Raw genomic sequence first — 17,629 nt, forward strand, 5'->3', positions numbered from 1 at the left:
CATGTTCAAGGCATTATTTCAAGGCATTATTGGAGAAGAATGTAGTACACATTATTACGACTATTGAGAGTTGAATGTAACCACTTTATATAGATGAATATAACTTGATTTGCTCATTATTACATGTGTGATGATTCTATGATTTTCTTTTCCATTAACAAAAAAATGTGTTCCATGTTTGATTGTCAGAAGGGATCTCGCCTGACAATTGTAATTTTAATTGTTGGATTCTGACAAAGAGATTTTTTATTTAAAAGTAGTTATATTTAGAAGAAATTCCACATCCTTTGAACATCTTTAAAAAAAATCTTCATAAGACAAAACAAATTTCAAAATCATATCTATATGTAGTCTAAAGATTAAATTTTACCAAATTTTTGAATAACAAATGTTAAGAATGAATAGTAGAATGAATTATTTTTCTCTTTATTATTTTTTAAAATATGTATTAGAGAAGTTAATAATTTACAATTCTCTTTTCTTTTCTTACAATATTAAACATGTATATATTGATCACTATATAATGTCTTCAATATTATAGAATATGTTGTCATGCCCAAACTACGAGGCAAAACACACAATTTTTTTTTGTTTTTAATAATTAAAAAGCTCTAAGTCCGATAAGGTTGTGATCATAGATAAAGTAAAGGTTCTCTACATTTCATCTTAAGTTTATAAACTTGTGCAGGAATACATCGTTAAGATTTGAGCTTTCATTATTAAAATGATAATGACATTGTTACGTTACTACATAATTATACTTAATTTAAATTGCTTTAATTAGAATCTAATTTTAACAATTACTAACCAATTCTCGATTAAAAATAACAAAATTACATTTAAATAATTATTTAAAACACTAACTAAAAACATAAACTATCTTTACAAAACAAAATGAAAATTTAAAATAACTTTAATAAAATAATTGCTAACTAATACTACTCTAGATAACATCAACTAGATCTTATTAAACTTAAATTTAATTACATAACAACTATCTAAATTTAAATATGATCTATCTACATATAAAATTAAGTGACTAAATTTAAATATAACTTAACTTAAAAACTTAAATGATACAAACTATACTAAAAATAATCCTAAAATAATTAATTAATAACTTAAAACATTAATAAATAACAAAAAGTAACTACATAACATAATATATACTAAACTTAACACTAACCTACCTATACTAACCCTTCCCCCTTATACTCAAACTTACGCCTTCTCCCGTGCGCTTGCCCAAAAGGACTTGCACATCCCAAGCGTTGTCCTTTGTACAGTGCTCTACCCAAGCAAAGCAAGCGTAGTCATACTTGACAATGAGGTGCCCAAGGTGACAGCAAGGGTGGAAAAAGAACTAAATTTGTTTTTGCTTGTTTAATTTATAAAACTAATAAAACTTTCCATCCAAGCATAAGGTGAGCGCCCAAGTTAAAAGGGGAGAAGGTGATGGGATGTGGGGACAAAGTGATGTCACCCCTCCTAAATGACAATATTGACCTTGCAACAAAACAACTTTTTTAAATACATGACCCAAAACTAATGCCAAGATGGAGGTTAAATGCAAAAATTTTATTAGGTAAGAATAGATATTAGGATAGTTTAATATGATAAAAGTTTATTTTTGAATTGTTACATTTATTTATAATTTGATTAATTTATATATATATATTTTTCAACCAAAATATAAAAAGGAATCTTTTAAAGATTCTCTATTGTTATGAGGGGAATAAATTGGTTCTCCATACAAAAACCAGAGAGTTTTTACTCTTTGGTGAAAATTTTTTTTTGAAGTCATAATTTTTCTAAGTATACATTTTCAAGCCACTATATTTTTTTTTTTACAAAGGGGTATTATGTGTTTTTTTATTTGAAGTAAACCTAATAGGACTTCTTGCAACTAAATAAACCAAGAGATTTAATTGTCCATTAAACCACAATGCAAGAATTGATTTAATTCCAATAATCACAAAAATTGACCTTCATTCATAATATAAATTTTTTTTTGCTTTCAACATATAAGGAAACTTGAAAATTTGCCTAATTGAATCAACATCATTTTCATCCTATTTTTGATGTGCATCCATATAACTGAAAATTATGATTAAATCTCTTGATAAGCAATATTACTCAATCACCATTTTATTGGCAAACCTGATTCAAAGGCTTAGCCAGAAAAGAACTAGGAAGAAAACCTAGCATCGTTGCCATTACAACAAGGTTTTGAAATACAAATTACATAGATTCCAAATCCAAAATTACAACAATTTAATTGAATTTCCTTCATGACCCTCATCAAGGGTTCCATATCAATTTCTGCAACACATTTCTAAGCACCGTGGAGAGAATAGAATCTGATCAGGTGTCAAAAAGCATGACCAAAAGACAAATCAAACATGCATATTCATACTAGGTTTTCACAACAAGATTCACAATGAATCAAAACTAGGGAAAGGTGGATTTTTCCAACAAGAGATGTCAGACACAACACCAAACTACGTGCCCAATTGGGGCTATAAATCAAGAACTTTCGTTCTTCCATTCTTACATGCCAAAACTCATACATGGTTTGTGCTGACAGGTAGGGGCCCATAACACCCTACCCTCTCTCCCTCTTCTCATCCTGAGAAGAGACTCTACACTATTGGAGTCCAACTAAAAGGACCTTTCTCAAAATTGGTCACTTCTCCCCTGTCTAAGGGTGAGTAATACCAAAACACCCATACAAGAAAACTTCAAAATTCAAACATAAACATGAAAGAAAAGCATTCAAGAAACATGGTTGCAATCCTTCCCAACATACCCAACATACATACAAGCATTCAAATAACAACACCATAGCATTTAAGCATAAAACAAGCATAAAAATCTGAACAAGGGAGATGAAGAACTCCTACCTTCACAAAGAGGTAATGGTAAATGAACAATTTGAGTACAGCTTTTCCCTTCCTTGCCTTCAATCTTCCAAGATTCCTCTCTAAAAGTAGAGATTGGGTAACAACCCACACTACTCCAAGAAGGACCTCTAAATAAGTCTCAAACTCAACCACCAAAAAGGGAAATTACTTCCCTCACCCACCTATAAATCTAGAAGTTTCTAACTCAACCCATACCAAGGTTAACCACTAAGTGGAGTTGAGGTGATGCAACTCATGGTAACCACTTGCAATTTTCGCACAAAGGCAAAAATAGACTTTCTAAGTGACCTCAAAAGTCAATAAAAGGGGCTTAGGGGTTGGAAAATGTCCCCAACCCATATCCATACCCCTTGGGTATAAAACTTTCATGTTTTGAAACATTAGGAATAGATTTAGAACCAAAAAAAAGCTAGGAAATATTTAGGACCATCTAACAACTCTAAAAATGAAAATTAAGCACTAATCTATATTAAGGGATGCCTAAACTTGATTAAGAAACAAATTAGAAAAAAGAGACACTAACTGAATTCGACTTAGGTCTAAAGGTTACACAGTTAACCCTAACTAGCATGCTGGAATGCATATGAAAATTTATGAGTGTTAAGTGACACTATAAGAACACAGTTAAGAACATTAACAATTACTGATCACAGAAAGATACATACATACATCTCACAATTAATTTAGTTACAAATAATAAGGTTTCCACAATTAGGACACAGGGATTAGTTCTGTTCCTCCAACGGGTTTCTCGACTAAATATCATGCACACTCATTGCACACATCAGTAGTCCCATAAAATCACATGCACATATGTATATATACGTATTAGAAATCACATAAATTGAAACATACATCTTAAAATCAATCAGGGTTTCTTTCATCCTACTTATATACTCAATGATAAAATAATTCCATAATCAGTGTGATAATCCTACATTTACTTATTTCATCAACATACATATACACAAAATAATAAAAGACAAACATTAAATATCTGGAAGTAAACATCACACAACATGAAATAATATAATATGATATGTTCAGTGTATCTAATAGTGTCTCGACATATCGAGTCATAAGTATCAAAATAATAATGTAACAACTAAGGCTATGAAGGGTTAGGGCAAGGCCTCACGTCCTCCCCCACTAGGCATGAACTTCCTCCTGGAGTTCATCAAAAGATAAGGGTACTGAGATTGCATCCATGGAACATCCTCCCATAAAGTCGTAACCTCATCATAGCAATCTCGTGGGACCCTAACCTAGTCCAGCTCTTGACCTCGAAGTGCTAGGGTCTGTCAGGCAATAATATGGATAGGCTCCAGTGCTAACTGGCTGACCAGCTCCACCTGTAGCCTCAATCACTGTAGCCTGATGCTGAATCTGGTGGTTGTCAACTACTATAAAAAATCTGTGGGACTTGCCCATGTCTCCAACTGTCGGCTCTGAAAAAGCCCCTCTCTGACCACTGGATGACTGTCCCTGTGGACACTCTCTAGCTATGTGACCCATGCCACCATAAGTGTAGCATGGTCCTTGGGTATAAGATCGTGCATCCTATGATCCAGACTATTGTGGGCCTCCTAACTTGCTAGACCCATTGTATCCACCCCTAGAAGACTACTGAGTCTGCACTGACTGTGGCTATGGGGTATGTACTTTCTGATCCTGTTGTAACTGCCATTGCTTGGGCTCGGAGCCCTGGTAACCCTGTGAGGGTTCTTGCTACTACTATTGAGACTGTCGGCCCTTAGAGGAACCTAGTGTATAGTTCTAATTGCCTTTCCAAGGGGGTTTCTGTTGGGTAGAGTTTTGGTTCTGAGACTGATCCCATGACTCCTGCCTACCTCGAGTATCCTTAGCAACTAGTGCTATCTCTACTACCTATTTGAAGGTGGTAGGGAAGGCCATCCGAACTAGACCTTGAAGTGAGAAATTCAAACCCATGATAAAAAGATGCACCCACAGTTTCTTATCCTTAATGTATTCCACATAAGGAAGGAGCTTGAGAAACCTACTCTCGTACTGAGCCATTGTAAGACCTCTCTAATAAAGAGAATAAAACTCCTCTATCTGCTTCTATCAAAAATGTTCTGACAAGTACCTCTCTTAGAATCTTTCTAGGAATGACTCCCATGTGAGGGTATCCATCCTCACTCCTCCTATGGTCTCCTCCTGATGCCACCAATTGGAGGCATCTCCTCTCAATTGATGAACTGCTAGGTGTGCCTTTAGATTACTCCCATAAGGACATAATCCAAAGCATCGTTGTAGGCTCTATAACCATGCCTCTGCTACTATTCCTTCAGTGGAACCGGTAAAGAATGGTGGCCTGAGTTGAATCAACTCCCTGATATCATCTCCTATATGTCTAGGAGGCCTGTCAAGTGGGGCTCCTCTCTAGTGTATTGACTCACCTTCATGCTCATCCTACCCCTCTAACTGTCTCGATGGGGGACTTGTAGTCCTCTCTCTACCTCTGGGCCCACCTCCATTGGGCCCCTTTGCTTCCACTATTGGAATCTGCTGACCTGGCTGAACTAAGGGTACTACCCTCTACTGAACTACACCGATCAAAGTCTGAAGGGCATCTATAATGTCCTTATTTAGGTTCAATGGTGGTGGAGGTGGAGGTGGCGGTGGTGGAGGTGGTCCATCCTCCTATCCCTCTCTACCACCTCTTGCCCTATGACCTCTGCCTCGTCGGTTGCTTTGAGAAACAGGAGGCATCCTACACAATTTAATGTTTAGTTTTAAGTTTTAGAAGCATAATGGTTTTAGGTTCTTAGTGTTGAAACATGGGCCTTGATACCAAAATGTCATACCCAAACTACGAGGCAAAACACAATTTTTTTTTTGTTTTTAATAATTAAAAAGCTCTAAGTCTGATAAGGTTGTGATCACAGATAAAGTAAAGGTTCTCTACATTTCATCTTAAGTTTATAAACTTGTGGAGGAATACATCGTTAAGATTTGAGCTTTCGTTATTAAAATGATAACATCATTGTTACGTTACTACATAATTATACTTAATTTAAATTGCTTTAATTAGAATCTAATTTTAACAATTACTAACCAATTCTTGATTAAAACTAACAAAATTACATTTAAATAATTATTTGAAATAGTAACTAAAAACATAAACTATCTTTACAAAACAAAATGAAAATTTAAAATAACTTTAATAAAATAATTGCTAACTAATACTACTCTATATAACATCAACTAGATCTTATTAAACTTAAATTTAATTACATAACAACTATCTAAATTTATATATGATCTATCTACATATAAAATTAAGTGACTAAATTTAAATATAACTTAACTTTGCATCCTATGATCCAGACTATTGTGGGCCTCCTAACTTGCTAGACCCATTGTATCCACCCCTAGAAGACTACTGAGTCTGCACTGACTGTGGCTATGGGGTATGTACTTTCTGATCCTGTTGTAACTGCCATTGCTTGGGCTCGGAGCCCTGGTAACCCTATGAGGGTTCCTGCTACTACTATTGAGACTGTTGGCCCTTAGAGGAACCTAGTGTATAGTTCTAATTGCCTTTCCAAGGGGGTTTCTGTTGGGTAGAGTTTTGGTTCTGAGACTGATCCCATGACTCCTGCCTACCTCGAGTATCCTTAGCAACTAGTGCTATCTCTACTACCTATTTGAAGGTGGTAGGGAAGGCCATCTGAACTAGACCCTGAAGTGAGAAATTCAAACCCATGATAAAAAGATGCACCCGCAATTTCTTATCCTTAATGTATTCCACATAAGGAAGGAGCTTGAGAAACCTACTCTCGTACTGAGCCATTGTAAGACCTCTCTAATAAAGAGAATGAAACTCCTCTAGCTGCTTCTATCAAAAATGTTCTGACAAGTACCTCTCTTAGAATCTTTCTAGGAATGACTCCCATGTGAGGGTATCCATCCTCACTCCTCCTATGGTCTCCTCCTGATGCCACCAATTGGAGGCATCTCCTCTCAATTGATGAACTGCTAGGTGTGCCTTTAGATTACTCCCATAAGGACATAATCCAAAGCATCGTTGTAGGCTCTATAACCATGCCTCTGCTACTATTCCTTCAGTGGAACCGGTAAAGAATGGTGGCCTGAGTTGAATCAACTCCCTGATATCATCTCTTATATGTCTAGGAGGCCTGTCAAGTGGGGCTCCTCTCTAGTGTATTGACTCACCTTCATGCTCATCCTACCCCTCTAACTGTCTCGATGGGGGACTTGTAGTCCTCTCTCTACCTCTGGGCCCACCTCCATTGGGCCCCTTTGCTTCCACTATTGGAATCTGCTGACCTGGCTGAACTAAGGGTACTACCCTCTACTGAACTACACCGATCAAAGTCTGAAGGGCATCTATAATGTCCTTATTTAGGTTCAATGGTGGTGGAGGTGGAGGTGGCGGTGGTGGAGGTGGTCCATCCTCCTATCCCTCTCTACCACCTCTCGCCCTATGACCTCTGCCTCGTCGGTTGCTTTGAGAAACAGGAGGCATCCTACACAATTTAATGTTTAGTTTTAAGTTTTAGAAGCATAATGGTTTTAGGTTCTTAGTGTTGAAACATGGGCCTTGATACCAAAATGTCATACCCAAACTACGAGGCAAAACACAATTTTTTTTTTGTTTTTAATAATTAAAAAGCTCTAAGTCTGATAAGGTTGTGATCACAGATAAAGTAAAGGTTCTCTACATTTCATCTTAAGTTTATAAACTTGTGGAGGAATACATCGTTAAGATTTGAGCTTTCGTTATTAAAATGATAACATCATTGTTACATTACTACATAATTATACTTAATTTAAATTGCTTTAATTAGAATCTAATTTTAACAATTACTAACCAATTCTCGATTAAAACTAACAAAATTACATTTAAATAATTATTTGAAATAGTAACTAAAAACATAAACTATCTTTACAAAACAAAATGAAAATTTAAAATAACTTTAATAAAATAATTGCTAACTAATACTACTCTATATAACATCAACTAGATCTTATTAAACTTAAATTTAATTACATAACAACTATCTAAATTTATATATGATCTATCTACATATAAAATTAAGTGACTAAATTTAAATATAACTTAACTTAAAAACTTAAAGGATACAAACTATACTAAAACTAATCCTAACATAATTCATTACTAACTTAAAACTTTAATAAATAATAAAAAGTAACTACATAACATAATATACACTAAACTTAACCCTAACCTACCTATACTAACCCTTCCCCCCTATACTCAAACTTACCCCTTCTCCCATGCGCTTTCCCAAAAGGACTTGTGCATCCCAAGTGTTGTCCTTTGTACAACACTCTGCCCAAGCAAAGTAGGCACAGTCATACTTGACAATGAGGTACCCAAGGTGACAACAAGGGTGGAAAAACAATTATATTTGTTTTTTCTTGTTTGTTTATAAAACTAATAAAACTTTCCATCCAAGCATAAGGTGAGTGCCCAAGTTAAAAAGGGTTAAGGTGATGGGATGTGGGGACAGAGTGACATCACCCCTCCTAAATGACAATTTTGACTTTGCAACGAAACAACTTTTTTAAATACATGACCCAAAACTGACGCCAAGATGGAGGTTAAATGCAAAAATTTTATTAGGTAAGAATAGATATTAGGATAGTTTAATATGATAAAAGTTTATTTTTGAATTATTACATTTATTTATAATTTGATTAATTTAAATATATATATTTTTCAACCAAAATATAAAAAGGAATCTTTTAAAGATTCTCTATTGCTATGAGGGGAATAAATTGGTTCTCCATACAAAAACCAGAGAGTTTTTACACTTTGGTGGAAATTTTTTTTTGAAGTCATAATTTTTCTAAGCATACATTTTCAAGCCACTATATTTTTTTTTACAAAGGGGTATTATGTGTTTTTTCTTTGAAGTAAATCTAATAGGACTTCTTGCAACTAAATAAACCAAGAGATATAATTATCCATTAAACCACAATGCAGGAATTGATTTAATTCCAATAATCACAAAAACTGACCTTCATTCATAATATAATTTTTTTTTTGCTTTCAACATATAAGGAAACTTGAAAATTTGCCTAATTGAATCAACATCATTTTCATCCTTTTTTTTTATGTGCATCCATATAACTAAAAATTACAATTAAATCTCATGATAAGCAATATTAATCAATCACCATTTTATTGGCAAACCTGATTCAAAGGCTTAGCCAGGAAAGAACCAGGAAGAAAACCCAGCATCGTTGCCATTACAATAAGGTTTTGAAATACAAATTACATAGGATTCCAATTCCAAAATTACAACAGTTTAATTGAATTTCCTTCATGACCCTCATCAAGGATTCCATATCAATTTCTGCAACACATTTCTAAGAACCGTGGAGAGAACAGAATCTGATCAGGTGTCAACAAGCATGACCAAAAGATAAATCAAACATGCATATTCATACTAGTTTTTCACAACAAGATTCAAAATGAATCAAAACTAAGGAAAGGTGGATTTTTCCAATAGGAGATGTTAGACACAACACCAAATCACGTGCCCAATTGGGGCTATAAATCAAGAACTTTCGTTCTTTCATTCTTACATGCCAAAACTCATACGTGGTTTGTGCTGATAGGTAGGGGCCCATAACACCCTACCCTCTCTCCCTTTTATCATCCTGAGAAGAGACTCTACACTGTTGGAGTCCAATTAAAAGGACCTTTCCCAAAATTGGTCACTTCTACCCTATCCAAGGGTGAGTAATACCAAAAAACCCATATAAGAAAACTTCAAAATTCAAACATAAACATGAAAGAAAAGCATTCAAGAAACATGGTCGCAATCCTTCCCAACATACCCAACATACATACAAGCATCCAAATAACAACACCATGGCATTTAAGCATGAAACAAGCATAAAAATCTGAACAAGGGAGATGAAGAACTCCTACCTTCACAAAGAGGTAATGGTAAATGAACAATTTGAGTAGAGCTTTTCCCTTCCTTGCCTTCAATCTTCCAAGACTCCTCTCTAAAAGTAGAGATTGGGTAACAACCCACACTACTCCAAGAAGGACCTCTAAATAAGTCTCAAACTCAACCACCAAAAAGGACAATTACTTCTCCCACCCACCTACAAATCTACAAGTTTCTAACTCAACCCATACCAAGGTCAACCACTAAGTGGAGTTGAGGTGATGCAACTCATGGTAACCACTTGCAATTTTCGCACAAAGGCAAAAATAGACTTTTTGAGTGACCTCAAAAGTCAACAAAAGGGGCTTAGGGGTTGGAAAATGTCCCCAACTCATACCCATACCCCTTGGGTATAAAAATTTCATGTTTTAAAACCTTAGGAATAGATTTGGAACCAAACAAAAGGTAGGAAATATTTAGGACCATCTAAAAACTCTAAAAATGTAGATTAAGCACTAATCCAGATTAAAGGATGACTAAACTTGATTAAGAAACAAATTAGCAAAAAGAGACACTAACTGAATCTGACTTAGGTCTAAATGTTACATAGTTAACCCTAACTAGCATGTTGGAATGAATATGCAAATTCACGAGTGTCAAACGACACTATAAGAACATAGTTAAGAACATGAACAATTATTGATCACAGAAACATACATACATACATCTTACAATTAATTTAGTTACAAACAACAAGGTTTCCACAATTCACACATAGGGATCAGTTATGTTCCTCTGTCGGGTTTCTCGGCTAAATATCCTGCACATTCATTGCACACATCAGTAGTCCCATAAAATCACATGCTCATATTTATATATACGCATCAAAAATCACATAAATTGAAACATACATATTAAAATCAATCAGGGTTTCTTTCATCCTACTTATATCCTTAATCATAAAAAAAAATCCATAATCAATGTGTTAATCTTGCATTTACTTATTTCATCAACATACATATACATAAAACATTAAATTACGAACATCAAATATCTAGAAGTAAACATCAAACAACATGAAATAATATAATATGATATGTTCAGCGTATCTGATAGTGTCTCGACGTATCAAGTCATAAGTATCAAAATAATAATGTAACAACTAAGGCTACGAAGGGTCGGGGCGAGGCCTCACATATGTTGAAAATGAATTTGTAATATTTTATTTTGAAAATTTATATAAATCTTATAATTTAATAATGCTTTGTATAATAAAAAAGTATAAATAATTATTTTATATAGTTTTTCATTTTAAGATCATCATTAAACTATTTATTGCCGATTCAAAACTAATTAAAAACTAATTTTCATTTAGAATTTGATATGACATCAAGTAAAAGATAAAATATAATAGAAACGTTACTAGATCTTATATTTCTAGAAAAAAATCACATTTAGATGTAGATTCTAATTATAAATTTAAGTTATCTCATTTTATAAAATAGAAAGTTCATTATTTTAAAGATTTGGAATGATTTGCATGAAAAATAAATAAATACATGTTTTGTATATTTATTTCTACTTTTCATAAATTTTACAATTATAAAGATGAAACCAAATCCATTAAAAAATACACATTAGAATAGAAATGTTATTTACATAGAAAAATATAGAAATATTTCATTTATATCTAGATTTTAGATTTTAGTTCTAAATTGATTGGTGATTTTTTTTAAATATAGATATTACTAAAAATATAATAAAAAATAAGAAATGTTGGTTATATATAGGGAGATTAATTTTACTTTTTATTCAATTTCACAATTATAGAGATACTTTATCCATTTAAAGTCAATTAATTTGTACTAATGTTATCATAATACAAAAAAATAAGCATCTATCCACCTAAATCATAAGAATCAATGGTTTTATCTTTTTTTTTGTAATTATTCAAATTCAAGCAATACAAATGGTGACATAATCATATATCTTTTCCATATATATTTTTTCATTGATTATAAATTTAACTATAATTAATTATTAATCATCTATATAAATATTAAAAATAATCACAATTCTAACCATAATGCTAAACCCTAACAATAACCACAATCCCAATTCTAATGTAACCCATCCCCACCCCTAACATAGACCCTAATCCAAACCCTAACTATAATGTAAAACCTTAATCGTACCATATAAAATCAAACATAATGTGAACCCTAACTTAATTCTAGGTTGTGTATAATTGAAAAATTTATTCACTTATCAATTTATTTAAGTGTCTTAATCAATTAATCACCAATATAACATTAAGCTTATTAAATGATAACTAAAAAATTTAACTCTAACCTTAACAATATTTGAGCTTCCAATACCTTCCAAAATCTCAATATTCCTAAATGGTAAACCCTAATCCTTACCTTTATCTATATACATAACTATAATACCAATTATAATCCTAACCCTATTTCTAATATATCTATAATCTAAATTATACATTTAAAACTAGACCTAACCCTAACCACAATACCCATAATACTAAGGTTGATGCAAAGCCTTGTCCTAACAAAAATCCTAACACTAACCCCATCCCAACAATAAAAACCCTAAACATAAACAAAATACTAATCCCCATTATAATAGTATCCATGATGTAAATTTTTACCCTCACCATAATTTTGACCCTAAATTGTAAACCCTAATCCTAATTCTAAACTATAAACCTAAACCCTAGAGATAATCCAAACTCTAACACTAAGCATAACCCAAATAGTTACCTAGCCATTTTTCTACACTAAGAATAACCATATCCCTAACTATATCACTAATCCAAAATTTAAGACTGAACCTAACTCTAAATACAACTCAAATACTAACCTTAACCTTAAACCCTAACTATAATCATAATCATTACTTTAACCCCAACACTAATCTAATCCCTTAGAATCTAAACTCTGACCCTAATCATGAGTGTGGCACTAATGATAATCCTATACTTCTAACCAAAACTCTAATCCTAATATTAATTTTAAACCTTGTCTTAACCATATCCCAAACCCTACACCTAGCTATAATCCTATACCTATCCGTATATAACCTAATCATATGTCCAATTTAAACTCTAACCTTATCCTAGCCATAGTTTAATCTTGATATAAATTATAACCCTAATCATGGTTATAAGTGTAATCCTAATGTACAATCCTAGAGTAATTCCACTCTTAAATGCTAACCCTAATTATGATATAAATTGCAATCTTAATCCTAATTATAATTGGAATCCTAAAGTAATTCCATCATTTTGTTGGCTCTTATAAAAACTTTATTGCTAACCCGAATAGTGTTTTATAATCATAATATAGGCCCTAACCAATTTTTTTTAAATAATAGAATTGTTTCTTTAGTAAGATATAAATGTTGATATCATGCTAGGTTTTGAAATGGAATGGAATTTTCTAGATAAAATAATTGAAAAGATTTAAAAATATAGTATCTTAAATAAGTGAGTAAAATTTAGTAATGTAGTGCTATTTATTTATTTGTATACAATTAAATAATTATAAATAATTAAATTAATAACATTTTACCATTGATATTTAAAATTATAATTGAGAATTTAATGTATTTAAAAAATATTATAACAATATGAAATCTACATGTATTTTATTTTGGTTAGGGTAATAGAATTTTATATGAGAGTTGACACAACTTTGCCAATGAGTTGATTGTATAGAATTTTAGAAAAATAATTTAAGGTCATATTGACATGCAAGTTAACCCTAAAAGGAGGATATGCAAGGTAACCCAAAAATGCAAACCCTAAATGAAAGATAAGTTTTCAGATGTCATGCATAGTAATGAGCATATAAAGAGATCCATGTAGTATCCATTGAATATATTTTAACATGTTGTAGAATTAATAATAATAAATTATGTGTTTTTTAAGAATATTAAACATAAATTTTCAAATATATTATATTACTATATAATCTTGTATTATCATTAGTAGTATATTATAGTATTAATAAATTCTAATGATTTATTAATTAATTAGTACTCTTTTATTAATCTTGTAACTTTATTGTTAATTTTTTATAGTTACTAAAATATTATAATTAGTATTTTGATTATCAAGTAAAATGATATTCTAGTATTTTATAGTTTCATATTGAATAGATACATGTTCCTAATGGAAAGGAGTTTGACTTGAAATTTAAATCAAATCTTAATAATAATAAGATTTATAAAAATTGAAAATATAAATGTATAATTTAAGTTGAGATGTGTGAAAAGAAAGGGGAAAGTGAAGATTTTAAAAAAGTTAATGGACTTTATAGAAGAGGAAGAAATATCTCATAGTAATTCTCCACAAACACTAGAAAAATATAAGTGTTGTAGTAGTTTTTATACTAATTAGAAATTTTAATTTAATATTGAATATTACCAAGTATAATCAATAATTTTATTTTAGAAATAAAGTTGTGATAATGATAGTACTGGATATATAGTATATAATAATATTTGTTAAGTATTTTAAATTGTGATAGTTTAGTACTTTATATATAGAAAGAGTTAATATAGTACTAGATATATAGTATATATTAACATTTTAAAGTATTTTAAATTATAAAAGGTGCATTTTAAGGTAGTCTACAATCCTGTATGACTAGAACTCATCTGAGTTTGTGTGACATTATTGCCTATGTGTCATTATCTGGCTTTGTCCTTTTCCTTTATGCATGTCATGTCTTTGTGCATTTTATTGTTTGTGTGTCTTGTTTATTTTTCCTTCTCCAAAGTTTTTTCTTTCTTTTTCGCTAGTTTGGTTAGGTATGATTGACCCCTTCATTGGCTCCTGCATGTGAGTCTGAGTTGAGGATGCAATGCATTTCCATGATGATATGCAATTTGATGCAAACACTTTAGGTAATGATAAACCAGAGGGTTCAAGCAATGATGGCAAGAAATGCCTAGATAATGGAATCATTAGTAACTCAAGCCCTAAGAAGAAGAATGAAAAGCCTTCTTATAAAGTAGTTCTTGCTGATGATTCAGTTCTAGTTTGTCCCACTTCTTCTTGTTTTTGTAGTGTCCCCATCTTTTTAGCATATCAATGGAGTTCTTAGCCTTTACATTCTCCGAAGGCCAAGTAGAGAAATAAGGAGAAATTGATTAAATTAATTTCTTATATTAAAGTCAAAAAAGAAAAAAAGTGACTTTATATTTAATTAATTTAATTTATTAGAGAATTTATTAATTATTGGAAAGGGGAAGCTTCTAGTAATTTAATTTTCTAGAAGCACAATTAATTATTGTATTGTAAGATAGAAGCTTCTAGCAAGTGCATTAATTATTGGAAGAGGGAAACTTCTAGTAATTTGATTTCCTAAAAGCACATTAATTATTGGAAAGGGAGAAACTTCTAGAGAATGCAATTATTAATTATTTTATTTCCTTCTAGGAGGGTCAAGGAAAAGTATAAATAGAGGTGAGAGCTTCATTGTTTATCATCCAATTTTGTGAATTGCATTTGATATCAAGTTGGGAGATGAAACTAAGGTTTCTAATTTTAGTCAACCATTGGACAATGTTAACTCTTTAGAGTTGCAACCATTTGAGGTGGTGAAATATCCATCGAATTTGGTACTTAGGAGACCTTCAATTTAGGAGTTCAATTTGTGCTTAGTTGGAGAAAAGATTTTGGCTGCTACAGTACAGATGCACGATGTTGTGCTGTAGTATCTATGTTTGATTCATTCCCATTCTCGAGCATCACTATTATCATTGTACTCATCAACATATGATTTTTCTATGATAATTTAGAATTAAAATTTTGGCATTATTATATTCATTGTTTTGCATCTAGTTTCCATGTATTTGCACTAATAATACCAAAAGAATTGCATTTGCATATTAGTTTATTTTAAGAGGATATTACATTGGTATTAGAGCTATATCCTACCATCCTGAGGGTTTAGCAATCACATGCAGCCACCTGGGATTGGCTCTCATAGATTTTCCACTCATAGGCAAGCTTTATTTGACAAGGAACAAGTTTTTCAGGTAGCCAGATACCATAGGTGACAAGCATGAGCATAGCCCATCAAGAGACAATAGGGATGAAGATCAAGAAATAAGGGAATTTTATAGAGCAATGGCTATAGGAAAAGAGAGAATGGCACAAGCTTTGCAAACACTCACCACCATGGTTGAGCACATGAATCCATAGGATAGACATAATTAGGAACAAGAGGATAATAGGAGTACAGTGGGATCACCTAGAGCTTGTAGAACTCTTTCTAGAGTAGTAGATAGGTCCACACATCCTACCTTTGTTAGAGAAGAACCAGTACAAGAACCAGAAGAGGAAGTCAAGGATGAGACATTTATAGATATCCTTATGGCTACAAATGATGAATAGGAATGATTAGCACTGCAGGTTCAAGAGAGGATGACTTTTGAGAGGTTTGTGAGCCAAAGAAGAGAACACTACCATACACTCAGATAGAATAGGAGACCTCATGGCAAGAATAATGAATTAAAGTAGGCTATAGGGAAGCTTTCCTTGACTACATTTGATAGGAGTGGCAGAATGACAGTGCAAGCTTAGGTCCACAAGCTTGATACATTCTTAGCACTAAGACCTATGATAGAAGTGGAAGCAATAGAATATGCCATGCTACATTTAGAGGGAGTGACACATGATTGGTGGTACCATGGGATGGTTACCCTTCAACATAACCAAGTGACTTCATCTCAGGACTTTGTGGATAGGTTGGTAGAGAGGTTTGATAAGAAGGATCCAGAAGTCTACTTCAAGGAGTTGGCACAATTGACACAAATAGGCAGATTAGAGGATTTTATTAGTGATTTTTAGATGCTATCTGTTATGGTTCTAGATATATCAGATAGAAAATTGGTTGTTTTGTTCATGGAGGGATTATTAAACCACTAAAGGGTTGGGTAAAAGCCTTTGATCCATTCAATTTGCAAGGAGCCATTAAGAAGGCTAGAAGTATGGAACAAGTAGCCTTGGTAAATAAATTTCAGTCAAAGGGAGCATCATCCAGCAAAGACAAACCATTCTTCAAGAAACTGGAAAGAAATGAAACAAAGGTTGAAAATAAAGATAAATCATTTGCTCCTTTGGATAGGGAGACATTGAATGATTTAAGAAAGAAAAAAAAAAAAATTATTACAAAGGACCCTACAACATGAACCATGACTATCCTCTTAGACCAAAGGGCAAAGATAATAGAATTATGTGGGCATACTATGAGGAATCAAAATCAGATAATTCAAACAAGCAATCAGATATAGAGGAAATAGATGGTGAGAAAAAGGAAAACAAGGCTGAAAACTTGTCTAAAATGGAGTTCAAGGATTGGAAAGGAGATGGGCAACTTAGGGAAGCTCTTCTCACTAGTATTAAGCAAGAAGGATCATTTTGAATGAGAGGAGTACTTGCTAGTCAACAAGTTATAACCTTGGTTGATACTAATGCTACTCATAATTTCATTGATGCTAAGTTGGTGGAAAGGCATGGCATACAAATAGAGGAGTTTAGGGGAATTAGAGTGAGGGTAGTTGATGGCTATGTCCTTAATTGTGATTGTAAGATCACTAGATTCTAATTCAAAGTTAATAATTGTGCCTTTAAGGAAGATTTCTATGTTGTACCTTTGGGAGATATAGATACAGTCCTTGGAATAAGTTGGTTGCATGATATTGGTGAATTCACTCTTAATCTCAAGGAGATGGAGATGAGGTTTAAAGTAAATGGGA

This window comes from Cupressus sempervirens, chromosome 11, assembly GCF_028749045.1.
Source record: "Cupressus sempervirens isolate cs-2001-9-10 chromosome 11, ASM2874904v1, whole genome shotgun sequence".
Taxonomy (NCBI): domain Eukaryota; kingdom Viridiplantae; phylum Streptophyta; class Pinopsida; order Cupressales; family Cupressaceae; genus Cupressus; species Cupressus sempervirens.